This window comes from Pleurodeles waltl, chromosome 10 (assembly GCF_031143425.1).
Source record: "Pleurodeles waltl isolate 20211129_DDA chromosome 10, aPleWal1.hap1.20221129, whole genome shotgun sequence".
Taxonomy (NCBI): domain Eukaryota; kingdom Metazoa; phylum Chordata; class Amphibia; order Caudata; family Salamandridae; genus Pleurodeles; species Pleurodeles waltl.
Window position 1 is genome coordinate 543777844 of NC_090449.1, and position 22589 is coordinate 543800432.

Consider the following 22589-nt stretch of genomic DNA (forward strand, 5'->3'; position numbering starts at 1 on the left):
ATCCTGGGAAGGATGGGGTGAGTGGATGGCATCTCCACTAGTTCTGGAGGGGGCATTGTGTCCCGTGATGCAGATCTTGGGGAGTGCAAGGTCACAATCTCTCACCTGGGTGTCAGACCCACAGGATTTGCAGGGGCCAGGACGCACAACATCCCATAGAGGCAGGACTACACACTGTCCACCGGCAGTGACGCCTGCTCAGTGGTGGCAGTGGGGGTGCTGGTGTCGGTGCTGGCAGTGGTGGGAGGAGGCTCCAGCCCTTCCCCTGCAGCCTCGGAAGGCTGTCCACTGGGGCTGCTGGCAGTGGTGCTGATGGCGGTGCTCGCAGTGGTGGGGAGAGGCTCCAGCCCATTACCTGCATCCTCGGACAGCTGCCCACTGGGGCTACTGCTGCTGGCAGTGGTGCTGGTGGCAGTGCTAACAGTGGTGGGGGGAGGCTCCAGCCCTTGCCCAGCAGCCTTGGATGGCTTCCCACTGGGGCTGCTGCTGCTGGCAGTGGTGCTGGTGGCGGTGCTGGTAGTGGTGGGGGGAGGCTCCAGCCCTTCCCCTGCAGCCTCGGACGTCTGAACCACCATGGTTGGCGGTGGGGGCTCCGAGTGAGTCCCAGTACCAGGCCTCCTGTCCTGCCTTCCTGGCAGCAGCTGGGGATTGCTCCTTGCCCTTCCCTCCTGCTGCTGCCTCCTTGCATTTCCCTCTCGCCGCTGGTGGTGTCTCCTTTCCCTTCCCTGTCGCAGCTGGTGGTACCTCCTTGCCCTTCTTGATGCACCTGGTGCAAGCACCCTGTAAGTGTTGCTGCCTGGTGCCCAGGATCCTCTTCCACCTGCAGCAGCTGTCGACACTACTGTGGCCGTGGACTGGGTGGCTGAGGGGCTCATCTGGGTTCTGACCACCCTGGCCCGATGAGAAGGACAGGGGGGTGGTGGTAGGGAAGAGGTCAAGGGTGGTGCGGAAAAGCTTTGTAGGGACATTGGAGTGGGAGGAGGGTGAAGGTTTGGGAGTGGGGGAAGAGGAAGTGGTTGTAGGAGGTGTCTGTTTGCTGTGTTTGGGTGCAGGTGCATGGGCTGGATGCTGTTGTGAGGTGGATGGCTGTTGGGTGTCTGAGTGCTTGCGTTTGTGCACTCTGGGAGGAGAGGGCACAGACACAGTGGGAGAGGACACAGGGGAGGTGTCAATGAATGTGGGGGTGGTGACTGCCTGTGAGGGGTGATGGTGGTAATGGATGAGGATGTAGTGCATGCATGTGTGAGTGGAGACGCTACTGGGAGGGAGGTGGATGAGAAGGAGGTGGTGGACACAGTGGCGGCAGTGGATGTTGGTATGTCTGCATCTGGATGGTGTTTGTGTGAGTGCCTGTGGGATGATGTGTGGTGCTTGTGTTTGCCTAAACCACTCCTGTGTGTTGTCCTGGGTGCATGCTGGTCTGCGTGTGTTCTTATGATAGGTTGGGTTTGAGGGGAATGGGATTGGGCAGAGGAAGTTGGAGGGGGAGGCTAGAAACAGGGACAATGGCTGCCATCAGGGAGGAAGCCAGAGCCTGGATTGATCTCTGTTGGGCCGCCATGCCAGAATGAATGCCCTCCAGGAATGCATTTGTTTGTTGCAAATGGGCTGCCAGCCCCTGGATGGCATTCACAATGGTTGACTGCCCAACAGAGATGGATTGCAGGAGGTCAATAGCCTCCTCACTCAGGGCAGAAGGGCTAACTTGGGCAGGGCCTGAGGTGTCTGGGGCAAAGGAGATGCCCACCCTCCTGTGTGAGCGGGCACAAGAAACACGCTGAGGGGCTGCTGGGAGGGCAGTGCTGGTACGGGGTGGCGGCTGTACCTGTAGTTGGGGTGGGCACAGAGATGTCCATCATCACCAGGGAGCTTCCATCGGAGGAGGTATCACTGTCAGAACTGTCCCATCCAGTCTCCGGCGAGGTTCTCCCCTCGCCCTCCGTCCCAATGGTGCCCTCACCGTCGGTGGATTCGGCCTCATGGGCCCTGTGGAATGCAGCTCTCCCTGTCGCCAGTGCATCTGCTTCTCTGCTAGATGATGCTAATGCACATAAGGACAGGGTGACAAAACAAAAAGGGGGGGAGACAAAGGATACACTTGGTCAATGGCGGCAACACCACCACCATTGGCGTACACCACACACACACACACAGGGAACAGTCCTACCCACTGGGCAATGTACAACCAGTCACAATGCTAGTCACCAGCCCATGGACAGGGATACCTAACGCCAACTGTGGCATACCTGAGACCCACAAACACCTGCCCAGTGGTGGATGCCTACTAGCTTGTTTGGAGGACTTTCACATCAGACCCTGGCCAACATGGGCCCTACCCTGCAATGTGTGGCCTGGCCTAGGGGCACATGCAAGTAGTATATTGGGACACTGTACTCACCCCCTTGTGGCTGCTGTGATGCCCCCAAGTGCCCATCCAGCTCCGGATACGCCACTGCCAAGTATGGGGGCCATCAGGCGGGTCAGGGTTCTACCTCGTTGGGAGGCCATCCCCAGCTGGGCCTCCGCCATCTTCCGTGCCCAAGTCCTGTCACCGTTTGTTACAGTGGGTGCTCTGCCTGCCATAGACCCCCAGGGTTCACACGTCCTTGGCGATGGCATGCCATATACCCTTTTTTTGCTGGGCTCTGACGTGCAGGGAAATACACATAGGAAAAGGTATCAGTCAGACCATCCTGCCTGTTACACTCATGGCCCACCATAGCTCTCACATCCCCTTACGCACAGACATTGCCCACCATACATGCACCCAGTAGGTGTTGGTGTATTGGTATGGTGTGGGCCCTAAGGGTTAGTGTGTGCCTAACAGTTGTCCCTCGAAATTTGCAGGTGCCTGATCACCCCAGCCTCTCATGGCTACTGACCCCTGTGGGGAATCCCAGGACAAGGGCAGAGGAACGTTACAATGAGGCACATGGGCAAACAAGAAGAATCATAGAAAGGAAGTTTGGCCTCCTGAAGGCCAGGTTTTATTGCATCCATCTAACAGGTGGATCCCTGTACTTCTCACCCAAGAAAGTCTGCCAGATCATCGTGGCATGCTGTATGTTGCACAACCTTGCCTTACATAACCAGGTGCCTTTTCTGCAGGAGGATAAGGCTGGAGATGGGCGTGTGTCAGCAGTGGACCCTGTGGACAGTGAAGATGAGGAGGCAGATGATGAGGATGACGACAAAAGGAGTGCAACAATCCGACAATACTTCCAATGACACACAGGTAAGATACTGTAAATTTACTTTACATTGACAGTATTGCATTTGACATTGGCACTGGCAGGCTGGTTTTCCACTTCTGTGGCCACTTACTGTACCCTTTGGCATCTCTATTTTCAGATATTTGTGCCCCACTATCACTCCTGGTGTGTTGACTGCAGCCAACTACAGGTAATTCCTATATGTACATTACTGTACAGTTGTATTCAATCATTTGACAGACTCCATACTTGTATTTATTCAAATGGTGCTTATTTAAGTGCTAAGAAGTAGAGGGGATGTGCAATGGGCTGGGGTGATGGTGGAGGAAAGTCCAGGTTAGGGTCCAGTCTATTTGTATCACAGGTGCATTGTCAAAGGGGGCATAGGAAGGGGAGCAATGGCACGTCAAGGTGGACAGGGAGACAGAGTGGGACACAAGGGTGACAATCAGGGGAGTGTTATTTCCTGGCAGGGTCTTGGCAATAGTCTCTGGCTTCTGACCTCTGGATCGCAGCAACCGTTTGCGGGGTGGTTCTCCTTCTGCAGGGGGAGGGGTGCTGGTGGTCTGTTGGTCCTGTGGCGGGGCCTCCTGTCCACTAGCGGCAACGGAGGTGGAGGGCTAAGAAAACTAGTTGGCCCTGGTTTAATAGTGATTTGAAGGTGCTTCTGAGGAGGTACCGTCAACAAGAAAGACGTTGGAAGCTATATCCCAATGAGATAGAGAAGATGAAACTAAGAACTGTTCTAAAAACGTATAAGGTAACCTCTTTTGAGGCGAAACCAGCTTTTTTTTCTACAAAAATCAAGAATGCATCTAATGCTCCTAAAGAACTATTCAAGGCAGTTCGCTCTTTAATCACGCCTCCTGTTCCCCCTACTAGCTCACCTAATTCTCAGGCAACTTGCAATCAAATTGCGGGGTTTTTAAAACTAAAATCTGTCAAATGCATGCAGATTTCACTTTGATAGACCCCTGGATAGCCCCATTGGATTCTTCAAGTCAGGATACCCCTCTGCTTACATGTTTTCCTCCGTTGGTCCCGGATAGGATTAAAGGATTTTTAATGGGGATTAAGTCAGGTTCATCTATGGATCCGTGTCCACCCAGCATTTTGCAGATGATTTCGGAACCGGTTGTTCCGAAACTAGCTACTATTTTTCAGGAAGTCCTATCTTCAGGGATTTTCCCTTCTACATGGAAGCAGGCCACGGTTATTCCTTTAAAAAAGAATCCAGATCAAACTGCATTTGATTTAAGGAATTTGCGACCTATTTCTTTGCTACCTACATTAGATAAGATTTTTGAAAAACACATTAATTATGAACTCTCCACATTCCTTAACCAGGTAGGAGGCAGCGACCAGTCTCAACATGGGTTTAGAAGGGCTCATAGTACGGAATCAGCGCTTCTTATGACATCTGACTCCATCCGGAGGCTACTGGATGAGGGTCAAGGTGCAATTCTTGTACTATTGGATCTTTCTGCGGCATTTGAAACCATCTCGCCTACAATCCTGGTTTCTCGCCTCCATAATGCTGGAATAAGGCACTCTGCTCTTAAAATCCTGGAATCTTTTTAAAGTAATAGATCTATTACTGTAAGCTGGGAGGGCTTTAAAGCACCGGCTTTTCACCTGCCATGTGGGGTGCCTCACGGCTCGTCGTTGAGTCCAACGCTTTTAATATCTATGTGGTACCCTTAGCAAGGCTGATCCGATCATACCGTTTTATCCCATCCTCTTTTGCTGATGACACACAACTTATCATCCCGGTGTCTAGGAGCAATTGGGAGGAAGTGGCTGATCGGTTTAATAAGTGTATGCAGGATATTGATAAGTGGATAAGACAGAACTGGCTGAAGCTTAACACAAATGAGAAGGAGATTGTTTTGTTTGGTTGTAGTAAGGAGCTGTGGAGATCGCGAACGTGGCCTGAGGAAACCAGAAATTTGGGAGTGATTTTCAATGACTCGTTAAGCTTTAAGCCACAGGTCAGTGCTATAGTCAAATCTAGTTACTGGACACTGAAACTCTTGATTTTTTTTTTTTCAATTTTTGAAGCAGGAGGAAAGAGTTACTGTTATTTTGGCATTGATCATGTCCAGATTGGATTACTGTAACTCCCTGCTGTTGGATACTGATGGGGGCTCCTTGAGGAAATTGCAGCTAATTCAGAACATTGCAGCGCGTATGATTCTGGACCTCCCACGTTTTGCCTCGGCTTCTCATAGCCTAAAGTATCTTCATTGGCTTCCGGTTGGCAAGAGGATAATTTTTAAAGCCCTTTGCCTTACTTTTAAAGCGCTCTATGGGGATGATGCTGAACACCTGGCGGATAGACTCAGGTGGTATCGTCCAGGGCGCGTCCTAAGATCAGACAATTCCTACCTGATACAGGTTTGTCGAACTCGTAGAGTGAGGTGGGGAGATAAAGCTTTTACAGTGGCGGCTGCCAGATATTGGAATGCTCTACCATTGGATATCAGGAAAGAACATAACTTCCTGATATTCAGGAAGCAAGTGAAAACATGGATGTTTCCACAGTAAGGATGCTGGTCTCGGCCATTCCCTCCTCATTTATGTCCTCGAGAGCTTCGATGCTAAGGCCGGAACGCGCTATATAAATCTCCATATACATACATACATACATCAGTTTGGCTAGTGGTAGGGGCCCAGTGGTGTGCCACTGCCTCCCTCATGGTGTTGGCCATGTCTGCCAGCACCCCTTCAATGGTCACCAGGGTGGTGTTGAGGTCCTTCAAGTCCTCCCTGATCCCCAGGTACTGTCCCTCCTGCAGCCGCTGGGTCTCCTGCAACTTGTCCAGTATCTGGCCCATCGTCTCCTGGGAATGATGGTATGCTCCCAGGATGTTGGTGAGTGCCTCCTGGAGAGTCGGTTCCCGGGCCTGTCCTCCTCCTGTCACACAGCAGTCCTCCCATCTTCCCTGTTGTCCTGTGCCTCTATCCCCTGAACCGTGTGCCCACCGCCACTGGCCCCCGGTCCTTGATTGTCCTGTGTTTGTGGGGTGGCCTGGGGTCCCTGTGGTGGTGGACACACTGCTGATTGACATGTCCTGGGACAAAGGTATGGGCCCACTGGGTAGGTACTGTGCTGGCATTTCCTGAGGGGGAGGCTCCGTAGTGGTATGGGACTGTGCCTGGGTAACCGACTGTCCGGAGATCCCTGATGGGCCAGGTTGGTCATCCAGATCCAGGCGTCCAGAGATGCTGTCATCACTGTGGGCCTCTTATGGGGGGGAATGGATGTTGCTGGCACCTCCTCTCCGATGACGTTGGGTAGGGGACCTGTGGGGATGTAAATGCAGTGTTTTTCGTTTCTGCCTGTGACATCTTGTGCATGGGTGTGTTGCCCTCTATGGTTGTTGTTGCCCTGGCAGCTTTGCCTTGTCTGAGTAGTTATTTTGTGGGCTAGGTGATTCTCTCTACTGTGCATGCTTTAGTGATGGTCTGTGAAGGGGGTCCGTGCATTGGCGTTACATGCAAGGCTTGGTATTGGGAGGGGTGGGTCATGATGGTGGGGTGTGTGGGAGGTGGTAGAGTGATGGGAGTGAGGGTGAGGGTGGGGGTATGTGATGGCATGCAGGTAGGGGGTGAAAGTAGTAAAGAGTTGACTTACCAGAGTCCAGTCCTCCTCCTACTCCTGCCAGGCCCTCAGGATGCATGATTGGCAAGACGTGCTCCTCTCATGTTGTTAGTTGTGGGGGAGAAGGTGGGGGTCCACAGCCAGTCCTCTGTACAGCTATTTAGTGTCTTGCTGCTGTGGAACGCACCTTCCCCCGTAGGTCGTTCCACCTCTTCCTGATGTCATCCCTTGTTCTGGGGTGCTGTCCCACAGCGTTGACCCTGTCCACGATTCTCTGCCATAGCTCCATCTTCCTTGCAATTGATGTCTGCTGCACCTGTGATCCAAATAGCTGTGACTCTACCCAGAAATTTCCTCCACCATGACCCTTAGCTCCTCCTCTGAGAACCTGGGGTGTTGTTGTGGTACCATGGGTGTAGTGTGAGTGGTGTGGGTAAGAGTGTGTGGGTGATTTGTTGGGGTGTGTGATGTAAGGTGCCTGGATGGTGTATAGGTGATGGTGGTGTGTATCTGTGGTCTTGTCTGTGGTCTTGCTTTCTCTCTTGTGGCACTTGTTTGTATTGGGAAAGGGTTGTGGGTAGTGTGGGTGTGTGTTTTATAGTGGTGTGGGTGTATGGGTGTGGCGTGTGTATGGGTGTCAGGTGTGTTATCTGAGTTGTCCAATGCAGTGTTGTTTTGTTAGTGTGTGTGCATTTTGAGCGCAGCGGTATGTACCGCTAATGGTTTAGCGCCATTGAATGTCCGCCACGGTGATTCGTGGGTCATAATGCTGTGGGCATAGTTCTGTTGGCGTAATGGTGTGGGTTTTGCTACTGACAGTTTATCACTGATCTTTGGGCTGTCGGACTTGTGTGTGCGGCTGTATAATGACAGATTACTATGTGTGTGTCATAATATAGGTAGCGGTAATCCGCTGCAGTGGTGGTATGTTTGCGGAAGCTAGTATGGCGGTAGGTGGGACTTACTGCCAAAAATCATAATGAGGGCCCATGTCTCTTTCCAGCCAGAGTAGGTGCAAGGTGCAATCCTCAGTGGTCAGCTGGCCCTTTTTAAATTTAGGAGTCTTTCTGCAGGTATGGCAATAGCCATTTAACCCTTGGATAGCAGATCCAGACCCTGGGTGCTAGCAAGAGTCGGAACTCCTTTGGTCTTCTTTTGTCTAACTTTCATGCAGTCATCTTCTTGCAAGATATTTCCTTTCCAGCTATGTTCTGAGAAGGTGGTGGTGAGCACTAGCCAGAGCGTGAGAATTTCCTATGTCCATGTAGGTACATGTTTTTTCTATTGTGCAAACTTAGCCAAAAGACAGAGGAGCACTGTAGTTAGTCAAAGACAAGCATGAAGTCAACAGGAGCAGCAGAGGTAGCTGGGCTGTGGACGGTTAATATATTTTGATGTAGAGTTCTTTATAGAAGTGAGACTTTAACTATTTCCTGAATTGGAACAGAGTTGGGGCAGTCCCTTTTGATATGGAAATGTTGTTCCAGATCCAGGGTGCATAGATGGAAAAGACCTGCTGTCTTGTTTTTTTCTATTTACACTTCTTCGTACACAGTCAGATGATATGTGTTGCAGCTTGTAGGATGCTTCTATCAGCTGCTAATGTTGAGTCTGGGAGGCTATGGTGGAAGGCATTATGACCAGTTGGATCTAAAAGTATAATATTTTGAGTAGAAGTTGTGAAGTCACCTTCTGGAAGAATTGGTTTCATTTTCTTTAGATGAGAATGCTGGTACCAGTCCACCTTTATGTCTTTTTGGCACTGTGTTCTTGATGGCTGGTGTCCAGGGTAAATCCAAATACTTGACATTTGTTGAAAACTGGCATTGGAATCTGTCAAGGTTATTGTCATTGAGCCAGGTTTATACTTTATCTTGTTTGCAGTTCTTGACAAATAAAATGAAATTTGTCTTAGTTGGGTTTAGCTTCAGGTAGGTTCTGGACATTGAGGTCTGGACGTTCTGCAAACAGTGTTTGAGATATCTGAAGCAGGGAGGCTTTCAAGTGGTGTTGTGCATCACTGGCATATTGTGAATTTTGAAGCTGCTACCTGTGAGTACAGCATCAAACATCTTCATGTAAAGTTTGAAAATTACATGAAACAGAATGGAACCTTAGGGAACATCACATGTAATAGGGATCTTTTGTGACCTGAAGGTGCTCAGGTGTCAATTGTATAGATAGGAGGAATACCAGTGATGGATATTGTCAGTGAATCCCATTTGAGATTCCAGGGTGCGTTTGAGGGTGGGATGGTTGACTGTGTTGAAGATAGCTTGTGTACAGCAATATCAGATTGACTGTGCACCACATAGAGGTGCTGTTCACTCAATGTGCCAGTCTGAGGGCATCCCTTGAAAGGGTAGAAAGAGGATCCTGAAGACCCCAAACGCATCTCACTACAGACAGGTGAAATCACTCCCTAACCCCACCTGCAGAGGCATTGCTGCTCCTCTATGAAACTCAGGGCAGGTTGTCACATTCACAGTGAAAAGCAGACTAGTGGCATCCAGCAGCACATCCACTTCTCGCTAATATTCTGCTCCCACTGCAGGTGCAAGTTGGCACCTACACTGGGAAGTGCACTTTCATTGTAGTAAGTTGCATTCATCCTATCCACACCAAACACACCAATTAAAGAAGCCCTGCAGCACAGACTAGGAAATGCACCCTAAATGATTCAGTACAACATTCCAAGTAGAAAAGCTGGACTCCCTCTGAGAACTAGAATTAGTTCACCTTTCCCAGCAGGGAACCTGCACGGAATCAACATTTGCCCATATTTGTAAAGTTCCATCCTCCATTTCAATACAGATTTGGACTATGATTCAAAACTCAGTAGGCGAACAGGGAACTGCTTTTAATAATTAATCTTAACAAATCTTTCAGCAGAACAAGGGACTCCTACATGCACTGAGTAAGGAAATCAACATTGTGACGGACATCTGCACATCTTTATGAAATGAAAAGTATCTGCATGTGGCCCCCAAGAGAGGTCAGACATCCAGCCTAATGAGTTGGATGCCTTGATACATTTTTATAAGTTCTCTCTTAAGCATAGCCCAGTAAATTCTCCTTGAACTTAATTTAAGGTACGCACATCTTTGTAGTAATTTAAGAGCTTGAGAAGAAATGGGCAGGCCTGTCCCATGGGTCTTTCATGACTTATGTGAAGATAATATATGAAGGTTAGGTATCAGTTCTTGCCAGAGACTACAGGAATACATTTTATTTTACTAGGTTACTGGAACACTTCCCTGACTGATGCACACACACAAGAAATCAACAGTATAATTTTAAAAGAATTTTAAAATACATTACAGTCTAGTTTTAGTGAATAAACAAGAAAGTGTAATTGTAGATATAAGCATTATGGTGAACAATAGTGAATGCAATACTTGAATAAAATGGAAATTGGCAACATAATGGCTGATGATCTTGGATGCGCTATGTAACATTATCCATTCCTTTCGTCCTTTATTCTAGTTGAAGTCTACAGCAACAGAATCTTGCCAGGAATTGAGGGTTTACAGAATGACACACACAGACATCTGCTCATCATATTCACATTTGTCCAGTCTTGCCCATCTGTCTAGTGCTTGCCCATAGGTAAGGCAAGGCTTCAGTCCTATAGCAAGCAAAGGAATAGGACTGTTTTTTGTAGATGTTCCTTCTGGAATAACAGAAGCTCTTCTCCCCCAAGAAAGTTTCAAACAGATGTTTTATAAAATATTTAACATTATTTTGAGAACAACTAGCCCTGTGAACTGTGATATGGGGTGTGAATACAAGCTTGTGAATCCCCTTTCACAGTCATCTAAAACTGCTGTGCATTTTTCAAAATGTTTCACTTCATGAATATATAACGTATGAACTAGAAACGTTATCAGTTTACAGTATAACAAACATTTTCTGTAAAATCCTATAAAAGAAATGAAAAAAATCAAAACAAAAAACAATATTCATTTTGAAATATTTGTGACATCTGAGGCAGAAATAAGACAAAACATAGAACCCAGGGGTTCTTGCAGAGCTGGCCGAGAAGTGCAAAATATGTTTTTTTGTGATCCATACAAGGCCTAATATCGCTATGCTCTGCAGCATGGGCCCTTAACTTTGGTTTCTCTATAGTGTACCCAGTGCAGAGCATTTTGCTATTGGAATACTGGTTATAATAGAGTGCTCATTAGTATTTCAATCAAAGTCTGATTTCGTCAACAAATTCCTATAGCACCTAGTTGACTTGATGAAAACATGTTTCAGTACCACAAACAGTGGCCCATCAAGACACTTCCAGAGAGCCTCAACAACTGTGTGCCAAAAAAGGCTTGTGTGCAAAAAAAACTTGTAATCATTGTAGCCAACAATAATACAAGCTATGATCTAGACACTCTGAAAGGATCACATTCCCAACTAGTGAACTCTTTGATCACTCCTTAAAGCACCACTGTCACCTAGGAACGGCTCTCTCTTTTGTTTTGCTAGTGAGTTTGAGACTGGGAACCATGAAGTACTCCAGGGGTCTCACCTTCTCAGAACACGGAGTTGAGTGTGATTGCTCCTTGTCTGCACCAGGGCACCTCATTTCTAACATTTCGAGGGGTTTGCAGAGAGTAACACCATAAATATCCTTAAGGCATGCTTGGGCCACAGGAAGCTCCCAAGGTATTATGTTGACACACTGTGCAGGTCCCATTATTCATGATCATGGCCAAGTGCAAGTGTCTGTTTCCTAAGTGTATTTTCATACCCTCATTATGACCTGATGAGATGATATAATGATATTGAGGTGTTCTGCTGTTGTTCTTTTCCAAATCAACTCCTGAGAGATTTAGGAGTCTCAGCAGCCAGACTGACCTACATGGTACAAATCATTTGCCCTCTTTTGTCTTTACGGTTTTCACAGTGAGAAGATGAGAGACTAGCTTTTCTCCCAGAAAAATGCCCTCCTGATCACAGATTGATTGGGTTCTCTGACATATTATTGACCAAATAAATAATATTATGCAAACATATTGTTGCAAAAATATTTAACAAACTTGTATAGACTTTCCTAAAGTTCTAAACTATCAGTTACTGCTGCATGGAAACATGGAGACTATGGGCCTCATTACAATTGTAGCGGTCCGAGAACCGCCACACTCATGTTGACGGTCGGACTGCCACACTCATGTTGACGGTTGGACCGCCACACACTAGGTGGTCTGACCTCCCAGATATAACTTTGATGGGCAGACCCACCTAAAGACCGCTGTCCCGACTAGGATCATACACCCCGATGGGGTGATGGCAGTCAGGCTGATAACCAGCCATGGCAGCGTTGAACTCAGTACCGCCTGCTGATTACAACCCCACTTTCCGCAGAAGGCCCGGGCAGGGGTCCCCCCTCCCAGCACCATCAGAATGGCACGGTCTGCTTTGCAGACAGTGCACATTCCGATGATGCTGGTCCCCCCCAACTTCCCTACCCACCATGTGGAATGGCATAGGACTCGTCTCTCTTATGGGAACCAAGTCCTACATCGTAGCACTGTTCCCACCAGACTGACCGGCTGGAACATTGTGATAGGGCAGTGGGGGATGCCACCAGTATGATGGTGGCATCCTCCTTGCGGCATTGGCTTTTGGCTGTTCAAACCTCCAATGTTGTAATTGGGCCTGAGATCTTGCCATTTTTGTCCGTCGGAGATAAAAATAGCGGAGCATGTTTTTCTTTTTTGTCCAACCTATTTCGGTTATAGGAAAAGGAGAATCCTTCTGGTTTGTCGTAATTTTGGTCTCAGGAATTTTAGGCTCAGTTTGAGAATTTAAAGAAGGGACACCAGCAATGTATAGTCTTTGCAGTCTCTAGAAAAAGCTGTCCATCTGAAGAATTAGGGTGGGCCTCTCTGGTCTCTGACTGTAATATTACTTTTAAATTCAAACCTATATTTTGTATTTGTATTCTACTCTGCTGTTAAGTGATCACTTAACTGCCAATGTCCAATCAATTTGATGTATTTGTATTTATCTATTATTCTGCATAAATTGCAATTTTTAACTTTTGGGCTATTGATGAATTGTTTTTATCCCTCATATTAGCCTTTTATGGCTAAATTAGCTGAAATAAAGATTTGAATGAATGAATATTTGACAGTATAATATAGATTGAATAAAACCATACATATATGTTTAAATACACATGAAATATTTATCAGCATCTTCCACACAAGATAAAAGGCCAAAAAAGCAAATCTCAATTAATTCTTATTTAATTATATTCAAAAGAAAAACATGATTAACAAACTCTCAATTATTGCGTATAAATAGAAAAACAAAACATGAAACAAAGGGGTGCTCTTGAACCAACAGAAGAGCATTACTTTGATTAAAAAGCTGTGAGTAGGAATTTCGTCAAAAACATGATATAGGCATCTCAAATCTCCCCAAAAGTATATAAAATGCAAATAAGGTTTAATGTAAACAACATTTAAAATTGAATACCAACTATTACCAAAAAGTCGGACAGTTATACAACAAATTTTTACATAGTCAAACCATAAAAAAGGACAACTCAAAATAAGGACTAGAAAAAAACATTTCAGAAATCTCCCAGCCAATAGGACCGAGCAGAAGAAGCTAAAGTAAAATGTAAACATGAACCGTGAACTGTTAACCTCTTCTGTGCCTTGGACGAGGTGATCTCGTCCAAGGCACTGGTTCCCGGGTGCCTTGGACGAGATCACCTCGTCCTGCACCCGGGAACCGGGGGGAGCGCTAGCGCTCCCCGTGGGCCCCCCACCCACACTCCCCGGTCGTGGATGGAAGGGGAATCCCTTGCCCTCCACCCCCCCGTAACGTCAGCGCGCGATCTCACGCTGATTGTCACAGAGGCCTCCTCCTTCGCACTGGAAGCTCAGCTTCCAGCGCGCTCGGAAGAGAAATGCAAAGCATTTCTCTTCCGATCACGTGGAGGAGGCCGGAGAGGCTTCAAAGGGAAGGAAATTCATTTCCTACCCTTTGAAGTCTCTCTGAGTGTTTCAAAAGCCGTATTGTAAAGCAATCCGGCTTTTGAAACGCCCACTAGACACCAGGGAATTATTTATTGTTGTGAAACTGGCATGAGGGAGCGACCCCTTGGGCAAGGGTCGCTCCCAGGGGGGGTAGTTTTTTTTAAGGCCTTTTCCCTATTTTTATGAGGCCAATCTGCCCCCAAAGGGGACAGAAACCACTAGACACCAGGGAGTTTTTTTTCACACAAGGGGAGTGATCCCTTAGGCAAGGGTCGTTCCCCTGGGGGGCAAATTTATTTTAGGCCATTTCTGCCCCCCTGGTGGGCAGATCAGCCTATTTTAATTAGGCTGATCAGCCCCCAAGGGGGGCAGAAACCACTAGGCACCAGGGATTTTTTGGTTGTTGTTGTTTTACAGATGGGGAGCTACCCCTGAGGCAAGGGTCGCTCCCCTGGAGGGGCAGATTGTATTTAGGCCATTTCGCTAATTTTAGGTCAATCTGCCCCCAAAGGGGGCAGAAACCACTAGGCACTGGGGATCTTTTTTTTTGTGCCAACGTCACGCAAGGGGAGCGACCCCATAGGCAAGGGTCGCTCCCCAAGGGGGTGGGGGGTTGGGGGGTGAATGTATTTTAGGCCATTTCTGCCACCCCTGGGGGCGGATCGGCCTATTGTTATTAGGCTGATATGCCCCCGGGGGGGCAGAAACCTCTAGGCGCCAGGGCACATTTTTTTTTTTTCTTTTTTTTTAGAGATGGGGAGCGACCCATTAGGTAAGGGTTGCTCCCCTGGGGGCAAATTGTATTTAGACCATTTCTGCCCCCATTGGGGGCAGATCGGTGGATTTTACGTCAATCTGCCCCCACAAGGGGTAGAAACCACTAGGCACCAGGGATTTATTTTTTGCGCCAACATCACCAAGGGGAGCGACCCCGTAGGCAAGGGTCGCTCCCCAGGAGGGTGGGGGGCAAATTTATTTTAGGCCATTTCTGCCCCCCCTGGGGGCAGATCGGCCTATTGTTATTAGGCTGATCTGCCCCCAGTGGGGGCAGAAACCTCTAGGCGCCAGGGCAAAAAAATATTTGTGTTTTATTTTTGTTTGTTTGTTTTTTTAGAGATGGGGAGCGACCCATTAGGCAAGGGTCGCTCCCCTGGGGGCAAATTGTATTTAGACCATTTCTGCCCCCCTTGGGGGCAGATCGGCAGATTTTACATCAATCTGCCCCCAAGGGGGGCAGATACAACTAGGCACCAGGGATTCTTTTTTTGCGCCAATGTCACGCAATGGGAGCGACCCCGTAGGCAAGGGTCGCTCCCTGGGGGGCGGATTGGTGGGTGGGGGGGGTACATTTATTTTAGGCCTCTTCTGCCCCACCAGGGGCAGATTGGCCAATTGTTATTATGCCGATCTGCCCCGGGGGGGCAGAAACCTCTAGGCGCCGAGGGCATTTTCTTTTTGTTTGTTTGTTTTTTTAGAGATGGGGAGAGACCCATTAGGCAAGGGTCGCTCCTCTGGGGGCAAATTGTATTTAGACCATTTTGGTGGCAGATCGGCAGATTTTGGGTCAATCTGCCCCCAAGGGGGGTAGAAACCACTAGGCACCAGGGATCTTTTTTATGCGCCAACATCACGCAAGGGGAGCGACCCCGTAGGCAAGGGTCGCTCCCCAGGGGGTCGGGAGGCAAATTTATTTTAGGCCATTTCTGCCTCCCCCTGGGGGCTGATCGGCCTATTGTTATTAGGCCGATCTGCCCCCAGGCGGGGCAGAAACCTCTAGGCACCAGGGGTAATTTTTTTTGTGTGGTTTTTTTTTTTTTGTTTGTTTTTTTAGAAATGGGGAGCGACCCATTAGGCAAGGGTCACTCCCCTGGGGGACAAATTGTATTTAGACCATTTCTGCCCCCATCGGCCAATTTTTGTTATGCCAATCTGCCCCCATGGGGGCAGAAACCACTTAGGCACCAGGGATTGGTGTGTGTGTATGCATGTATTTTCTTTAGGGAGGCAGCCCCTTGGGTAAGGGTCGCTCCCCATGGGAGCACATTACTGTTGGCCATATCTGCCCCCCATTGGGGGCAGATGGGCCTATTTTTGGAAGGCCCATCTGCTCCAAGGGGGGGGGGGCAGAAAGCCCACCAGAGGCCAGGGAAGTTTTTTTTCCAAAAATAAGAGGGTGGGGTTATGGCCATACCCCCACCCCAAATAAATGCGGCCAAAGTTGTTCTGCCCGGGGCAATTACCCCGGATCCACACCCCGGGGGGGCAGAAAGTCTATTAGATGCCAGGGAATTTAAACAAAACAAAAAATATTGGGGTGGTGGCTACCAACCAATATGGGCCTGGTTACGCCCCCACCTCAACTGAAGGGGGTAACAGTCTTTCAGCTCTCCCCCACATTCTAAAACATCTTATGCCACAGCAAGCAAGAAGGCATTTAATTATTTTGGGTTTTGTTTTTACATTTGGGCCATGAGAACTTGGCTTACTCTCAAAATCGTTCCACTTGGAATGGTGAGGGCTGCACTTTATGGACTTTGGGACGCTGCCATGTAGAAAAATCCACAAGACCTAGACACATCTGAAAACTAAACATCTGGGTGATTCCATACTGGTGTGTTTCACATGCACCCCGCACCATTTTTGTACCCACAATCCCCTGCAAACCTCCAAATTTGCTGGAAATCACAAATGTTTCCCACGTTTTTGTGATGGAACCATCCGGAATCTGCAGAAATCCACAAAATTCCTACCACCCAGCATTGTCTCATCTATACCGATAAAAATTCTGCTGCAGTTGTCAGCCTAAACATTTTTTTTGCAAACTGCCCTTTTGGACCCCCTTTGTTCCCCCTCAATAACGACATATTTTAGCTCTTCCCTTTCACAAGCACTTAGCCCACCTACACAAATGAGGTATCATTTTTACCGGGAGACTGAGGGGAACATTGGGTGGTATGAAATGTGTCCCAGTGCGGTGATCCCACACACAAATGTGGGAAAAATTTGATTTTTTAGCTAAATCTGAGGTTTGCTGAGGATTCTGGGTAAGAAAACATTGGGGGATCCACGCAAGTCACACCTCACTGGACTCCCTCGGGTGTCTAGTTTTCAGAAATGTCTGGGTTTGGTAGGTTTCCCTAAAAGGCTGCTGAGCCCAGGACCAAAAAAACAGGCGCCCCCCTGTAAAAACAGGTAGTTTTGTATTTGATAATTTTGAGGTGTCCACATTGTGTTTTGAGCCATTTCCTTTTGTGGGCGCTAGGCCTACCCACACAAGTGAGGTACTATTTTTATCGAGAGACTTGGGGGAACGCTGGGTGGAAGGAAATTTGTGGTTCCTCTCAGATTCCAGAACTTTCTGTTACCGAAATGTGAGGATTTTTTTTTTTTTCGCCAAACTTTGAGGTTTGCAAAGGATTCTGGGTAACAGAACCTGGTCAGAGCCCCACAAGTCACCCCATCTTGGATTCCCCTAGGTGTCTAGTTTTAAAAAATGCACAGGTTTGGTAGGTTTCCCTAGGTGCCGGTTGAGCTAGAGGCCAAAATCTACAGGTAGGCACTTTGCAAAAACCACCTCTGTTTTCTGTCAATAAATGTGATGTGTCCATGTTGTGTTTTGGGGCACTTCCTGTTGCTGGCGCTAGGCCTACCCACACAAGTGAGGTATCATTTTTATCGGGAGACTTGGGGGAACGCTGGGTGGAAGAAAATTTGTGGCTCCTCTCTGATTCCAGAACTTTCTGTCACCGAAATGTGAGGAAACTGTGTTTTTTTTTGGCAAAATTTTGAGGTTTGCTAAGGATTCTGGGTAACAGAACCTGGTTAGAGCCCCACAAATCACCCCATCTTGGATTCCCCTGGGTCTCTAGTTTAAAAAAATGCACAGGTTTGGTAGGTTTCCCTAGGTGCCGGATGAGCTAGAGGCCAAAATCTACAGGTAGGCACTTTGCAAAAAACACCTGTTTTCTGTCAAAATATGGGATGTGTCCACGTTGTGTTTTGGGGCATTTCCTGTCACGGGCGCTAGGCCAACCCACACAAGTGAGGTATCATTTTTATTGGAAGACTTGGGGGAACGCTGGGTGGAAGGAAATTTGTGGCTCCTCTCAGATTCCAGAACTTTCTGTCACCGAAATGTGAGGAAAACGTGTGGTTTTAGCCAAATTTTGAGGTTTGCAAAGAATTCTGGGTAACAGAACCTGGTCAGAGCCCCACAAGTCACACCATCTTGGATACCCCTAGGTCTCTAGTTTTCAGAAATGTACAGGTTTGGTAGGTTTCCCTAGGTGCCGGGTGAGCTAGAAGCCAAAATCTACAGGTAGGCACTTTGCAAAAAACGCCTCTGTTTTCTGTAAAAAAATGGGATGTGTCCACGTTGTGTTTTGGGGCATTTCCTGTCGCAGGCGCTAGGCCAACCCACACAAGTGAGGTATCATTTTTATCGGGAGACTTAGGGGAACGCTGGGTGGAAGGAAATTTGTGGCTCCTCTCAGATTCTAGAACTTTCTGTTACCGAAATGTGAGGATTTTTTTTTTTTTCGCCAAACTTTGAGGTTTGCAAAGGATTCTGGGTAACAGAACCTGGTCAGAGCCCCACAAGTCACCCCATCTTGGATTCCCCTAGGTGTCTAGTTTTAAAAAATGCACAGGTTTGGTAGGTTTCCCTAGGTGCCGGTTGAGCTAGAGGCCAAAATCTACAGGTAGGCACTTTGCAAAAACCACCTCTGTTTTCTGTCAATAAATGTGATGTGTCCATGTTGTGTTTTGGGGCACTTCCTGTTGCTGGCGCTAGGCCTACCCACACAAGTGAGGTATCATTTTTATCGGGAGACTTGGGGGAACGCTGGGTGGAAGAAAATTTGTGGCTCCTCTCTGATTCCAGAACTTTCTGTCACCGAAATGTGAGGAAACTGTGTTTTTTTTTGGCAAAATTTTGAGGTTTGCTAAGGATTCTGGGTAACAGAACCTGGTTAGAGCCCCACAAATCACCCCATCTTGGATTCCCCTGGGTCTCTAGTTTAAAAAAATGCACAGGTTTGGTAGGTTTCCCTAGGTGCCGGATGAGCTAGAGGCCAAAATCTACAGGTAGGCACTTTGCAAAAAACACCTGTTTTCTGTCAAAATATGGGATGTGTCCACGTTGTGTTTTGGGGCATTTCCTGTCACGGGTGCTAGGCCAACCCACACAAGTGAGGTATCATTTTTATTGGAAGACTTGGGGGAACGCTGGGTGGAAGGAAATTTGTGGCTCCTCTCAGATTCCAGAACTTTCTGTCACCGAAATGTGAGGAAAACGTGTGGTTTTAGCCAAATTTTGAGGTTTGCAAAGAATTCTGGGTAACAGAACCTGGTCAGAGCCCCACAAGTCACACCATCTTGGATACCCCTAGGTCTCTAGTTTTCAGAAATGTACAGGTTTGGTAGGTTTCCCTAGGTGCCGGGTGAGCTAGAAGCCAAAATCTACAGGTAGGCACTTTGCAAAAAACGCCTCTGTTTTCTGTAAAAAAATGGGATGTGTCCACGTTGTGTTTTGGGGCATTTCCTGTCGCAGGCGCTAGGCCAACCCACACAAGTGAGGTATCATTTTTATCGGGAGACTTAGGGGAACGCTGGGTGGAAGGAAATTTGTGGCTCCTCTCAGATTCTAGAACTTTCTGTCACCAAAATGTGAGGAAAACATGTTTTTTTAGCCAAATTTTGAGGTTTGCAAAGGATTCTTGGTAACAGAACCTGGTCAGAGCCCCACAAGTCACCCCATCTTGGATTCCCCTAGGTCTCTAGTTTTCATAAATGCACAGGTTTGGTTGGTTTCCCTAGGTGCCGGATGAGCTAGAGGCCAAAATCTACAGGTAGACACTTTGCAAGAAAAACCTGTTTTCTGTCAAAAAATGGGATGTGTCCCCGTTGTGTTTTGGGGCATTTCCTGTCACGGGCGCTAGGCCAACGCACACAAGTGAGGTATCATTTTTATTGGAAGACTTGGGGGAACGCTGGGTGGAAGGAAATTTGTGGCTCCTCTCAGATTCCAGAACTTTCTGTCACCGAAATGTGAGGAAAACATGTTTTTTTAGCCAAATTTTTAGGTTTGCAAAGGATTCTGGGTAACAGAACCTGGTCAGAGCCCCACAAGTCACACCATCTTGGATACCCCTAGGTCTCTAGTTTTCAAAAATGCACAGGTTTGGTAGGTTTCCCTAGGTGCCGGGTGAGCTAGAGGCCAAAATCTACAGGTAGGCACTTTGCAAAAAACGCCTCTGTTTTCTGTCAAAATATGGGATGTGTCCACTTTGTGTTTTGGGGCATTTCCTGTCGCAGGCGCTAGGCCTACCCACACAAGTGAGGTATCATTTTTATCGGGAGACTTAGGGGAACACTGGGTGGAAGGAAATGTGTGGCTCCTCTCAGATTCCAGAACTTTCTGTCACCGAAATGTGAGGAAAACGTGTTGTTTTAGCCAAATTTTGAGGTTTGCAAAGGATTCTGGGTAACAGAACCTGGTCAGAGCCCCACAAGTCACCCCATCTTGGATTCCCCTAGGTCTCTAGTTTTCATAAATGCACAGGTTTGGTAGGTTTCCCTAGGTGCCGGATGAGCTAGAGGCCAAAATCTACAGGTAGGCACTTTGCAAGAAAAACCTGTTTTCTGTCAAAAAATGGGATGTGTCCCCGTTGTGTTTTGGGGCATTTCCTGTCACGGGCGCTAGGCCAACGCACACAAGTGAGGTATCATTTTTATTGGAAGACTTGGGGGAACGCTGGGTGGAAGGAAATTTGTGGCTCCTCTCAGATTCCAGAACTTTCTGTCACCGAAATGTGAGGAAAACATGTTTTTTTAGCCAAATTTTTAGGTTTGCAAAGGATTCTGGGTAACAGAACCTGGTCAGAGCCCCACAAGTCACACCATCTTGGATACCCCTAGGTCTCTAGTTTTCAAAAATGCACAGGTTTGGTAGGTTTCCCTAGGTGCCGGGTGAGCTAGAGGCCAAAATCTACAGGTAGGCACTTTGCAAAAAACGCCTCTGTTTTCTGTCAAAATATGGGATGTGTCCACTTTGTGTTTTGGGGCATTTCCTGTCGCAGGCGCTAGGCCTACCCACACAAGTGAGGTATCATTTTTATCGGGAGACTTAGGGGAACACTGGGTGGAAGGAAATGTGTGGCTCCTCTCAGATTCCAGAACTTTCTGTCACCGAAATGTGAGGAAAACGTGTTGTTTTAGCCAAATTTTGAGGTTTGCAAAGGATTCTGGGTAACAGAACCTGGTCAGAGCCCCACAAGTCACCACATCTTGGATTCCCCTAGGTCTCTAGTTTTCAAAAATGCACAGGTTTGGTAGGTTTCCCTAGGTGCCGGCTGAGCTAGCGGCCAAAATCCACAGGTAGGCACTTTGCAAAAAACACCTCTGTTTTCTTTGGGAAAATGTGATGTATCCACGTTGTGTTTTGGGGCATTTCCTGTCGCAGGCGCTAGGCCTACCCACACAAGTTAGGTACCATTTTTATCGGGAGACTTGGGGGAACATATAATAGCAAAACAAGTGCTATTGCCCCTTGTCTTTCTCTACATTTTTTCCTTCCAAATATAAGAGAGTGTGTAAAAAAGACGTCTATTTGAGAAATGCCCTGTAATTCACATGCTAGTATGGGCACACCGGAATTCAGAGATGTGCAAATAACCACTGCTCCTCAACACCTTATCTTGAGCCTATTTTGGAAATACAAAGGTTTTCTTGCTACCTATTTTTCACTCTTCATATTTCAGCAAATTAATTGCTATAAACCCAGTATAGAATGAAAACCCACTGCAGGGTGCAGCTCATTTATTGGCTCTGGGTACCTAGGGTTCTTGATGAACCTGCAAGCCCTATATATCCCCGCAACCAGAAGAGTCCAGCAGACATAACGGTATATTGCTTTAAAAAATCTGACATTGCAGGACAAAGTTACAGAGTAAAACATAAAGAAAAATGGCTGTTGTTTTCAGCTCAATTTCAATATTTATTTATTTCAGCTGTTATTTTCTGGAGGAAAAGCTTGTAGGATCTACACAAATTAACCTTTGCTGAATTAAAAATTTTGTGAATTTTTAAAAAATAGTTAGCTTTCCGGGATCCAGCATTGGTTTCACACCCATTTCTGTCACTAACTGGAAGGAGGCTGAAAGCACAAAAAATAGTAAAAATGGGTGATGTTTCAGAAAAATGCCAAAATTGTTTTGAAAAATGTGGTTTTCTGATTCAAGTCTGCCTTTTCCTGAAAGCTGGGAAGCTGGTGATTTTAGCACCGCAAACCCTTTGTTGATGCCATTTTCAGGGGAAAAACCACAAGCCTTCTTCGGCAGCCCTTTTTTCAAATTTCTTTGAAAAAAAACAAAATGTTTGCTCTATTTTGGCTAATTTCTTGGTCTCCTCCAAGGGAAACCACAAACTCTGGGTACCTTTAGAATCCCTAGGATGTTGGCAAAAAGGACTCAAATTTGGCATGGATAGCTTACATGGACAAAAAGTTATGAAGGCCTAAGCGCAAACTACCCCAAGTAGCCAAAAAAGGGCTCAGCACTGGGGGGGGGAAATGGCCCAGCAGCTAAGAGGCTAATTCATTTTTATGCAGATTTAACATTCAGAATACATGAATATTCATTAGTAAAATTTCAGCATTAACAATCCCTCCTCTTATGACTAAATATGTCATCACACTTAAATCTTCCCACACAAAGTTTTGCTTCGGTTAAAATTTGTCATCTCTATCCCTTTTTAATCTTCGTTCCCTCTTTGAATATTCCC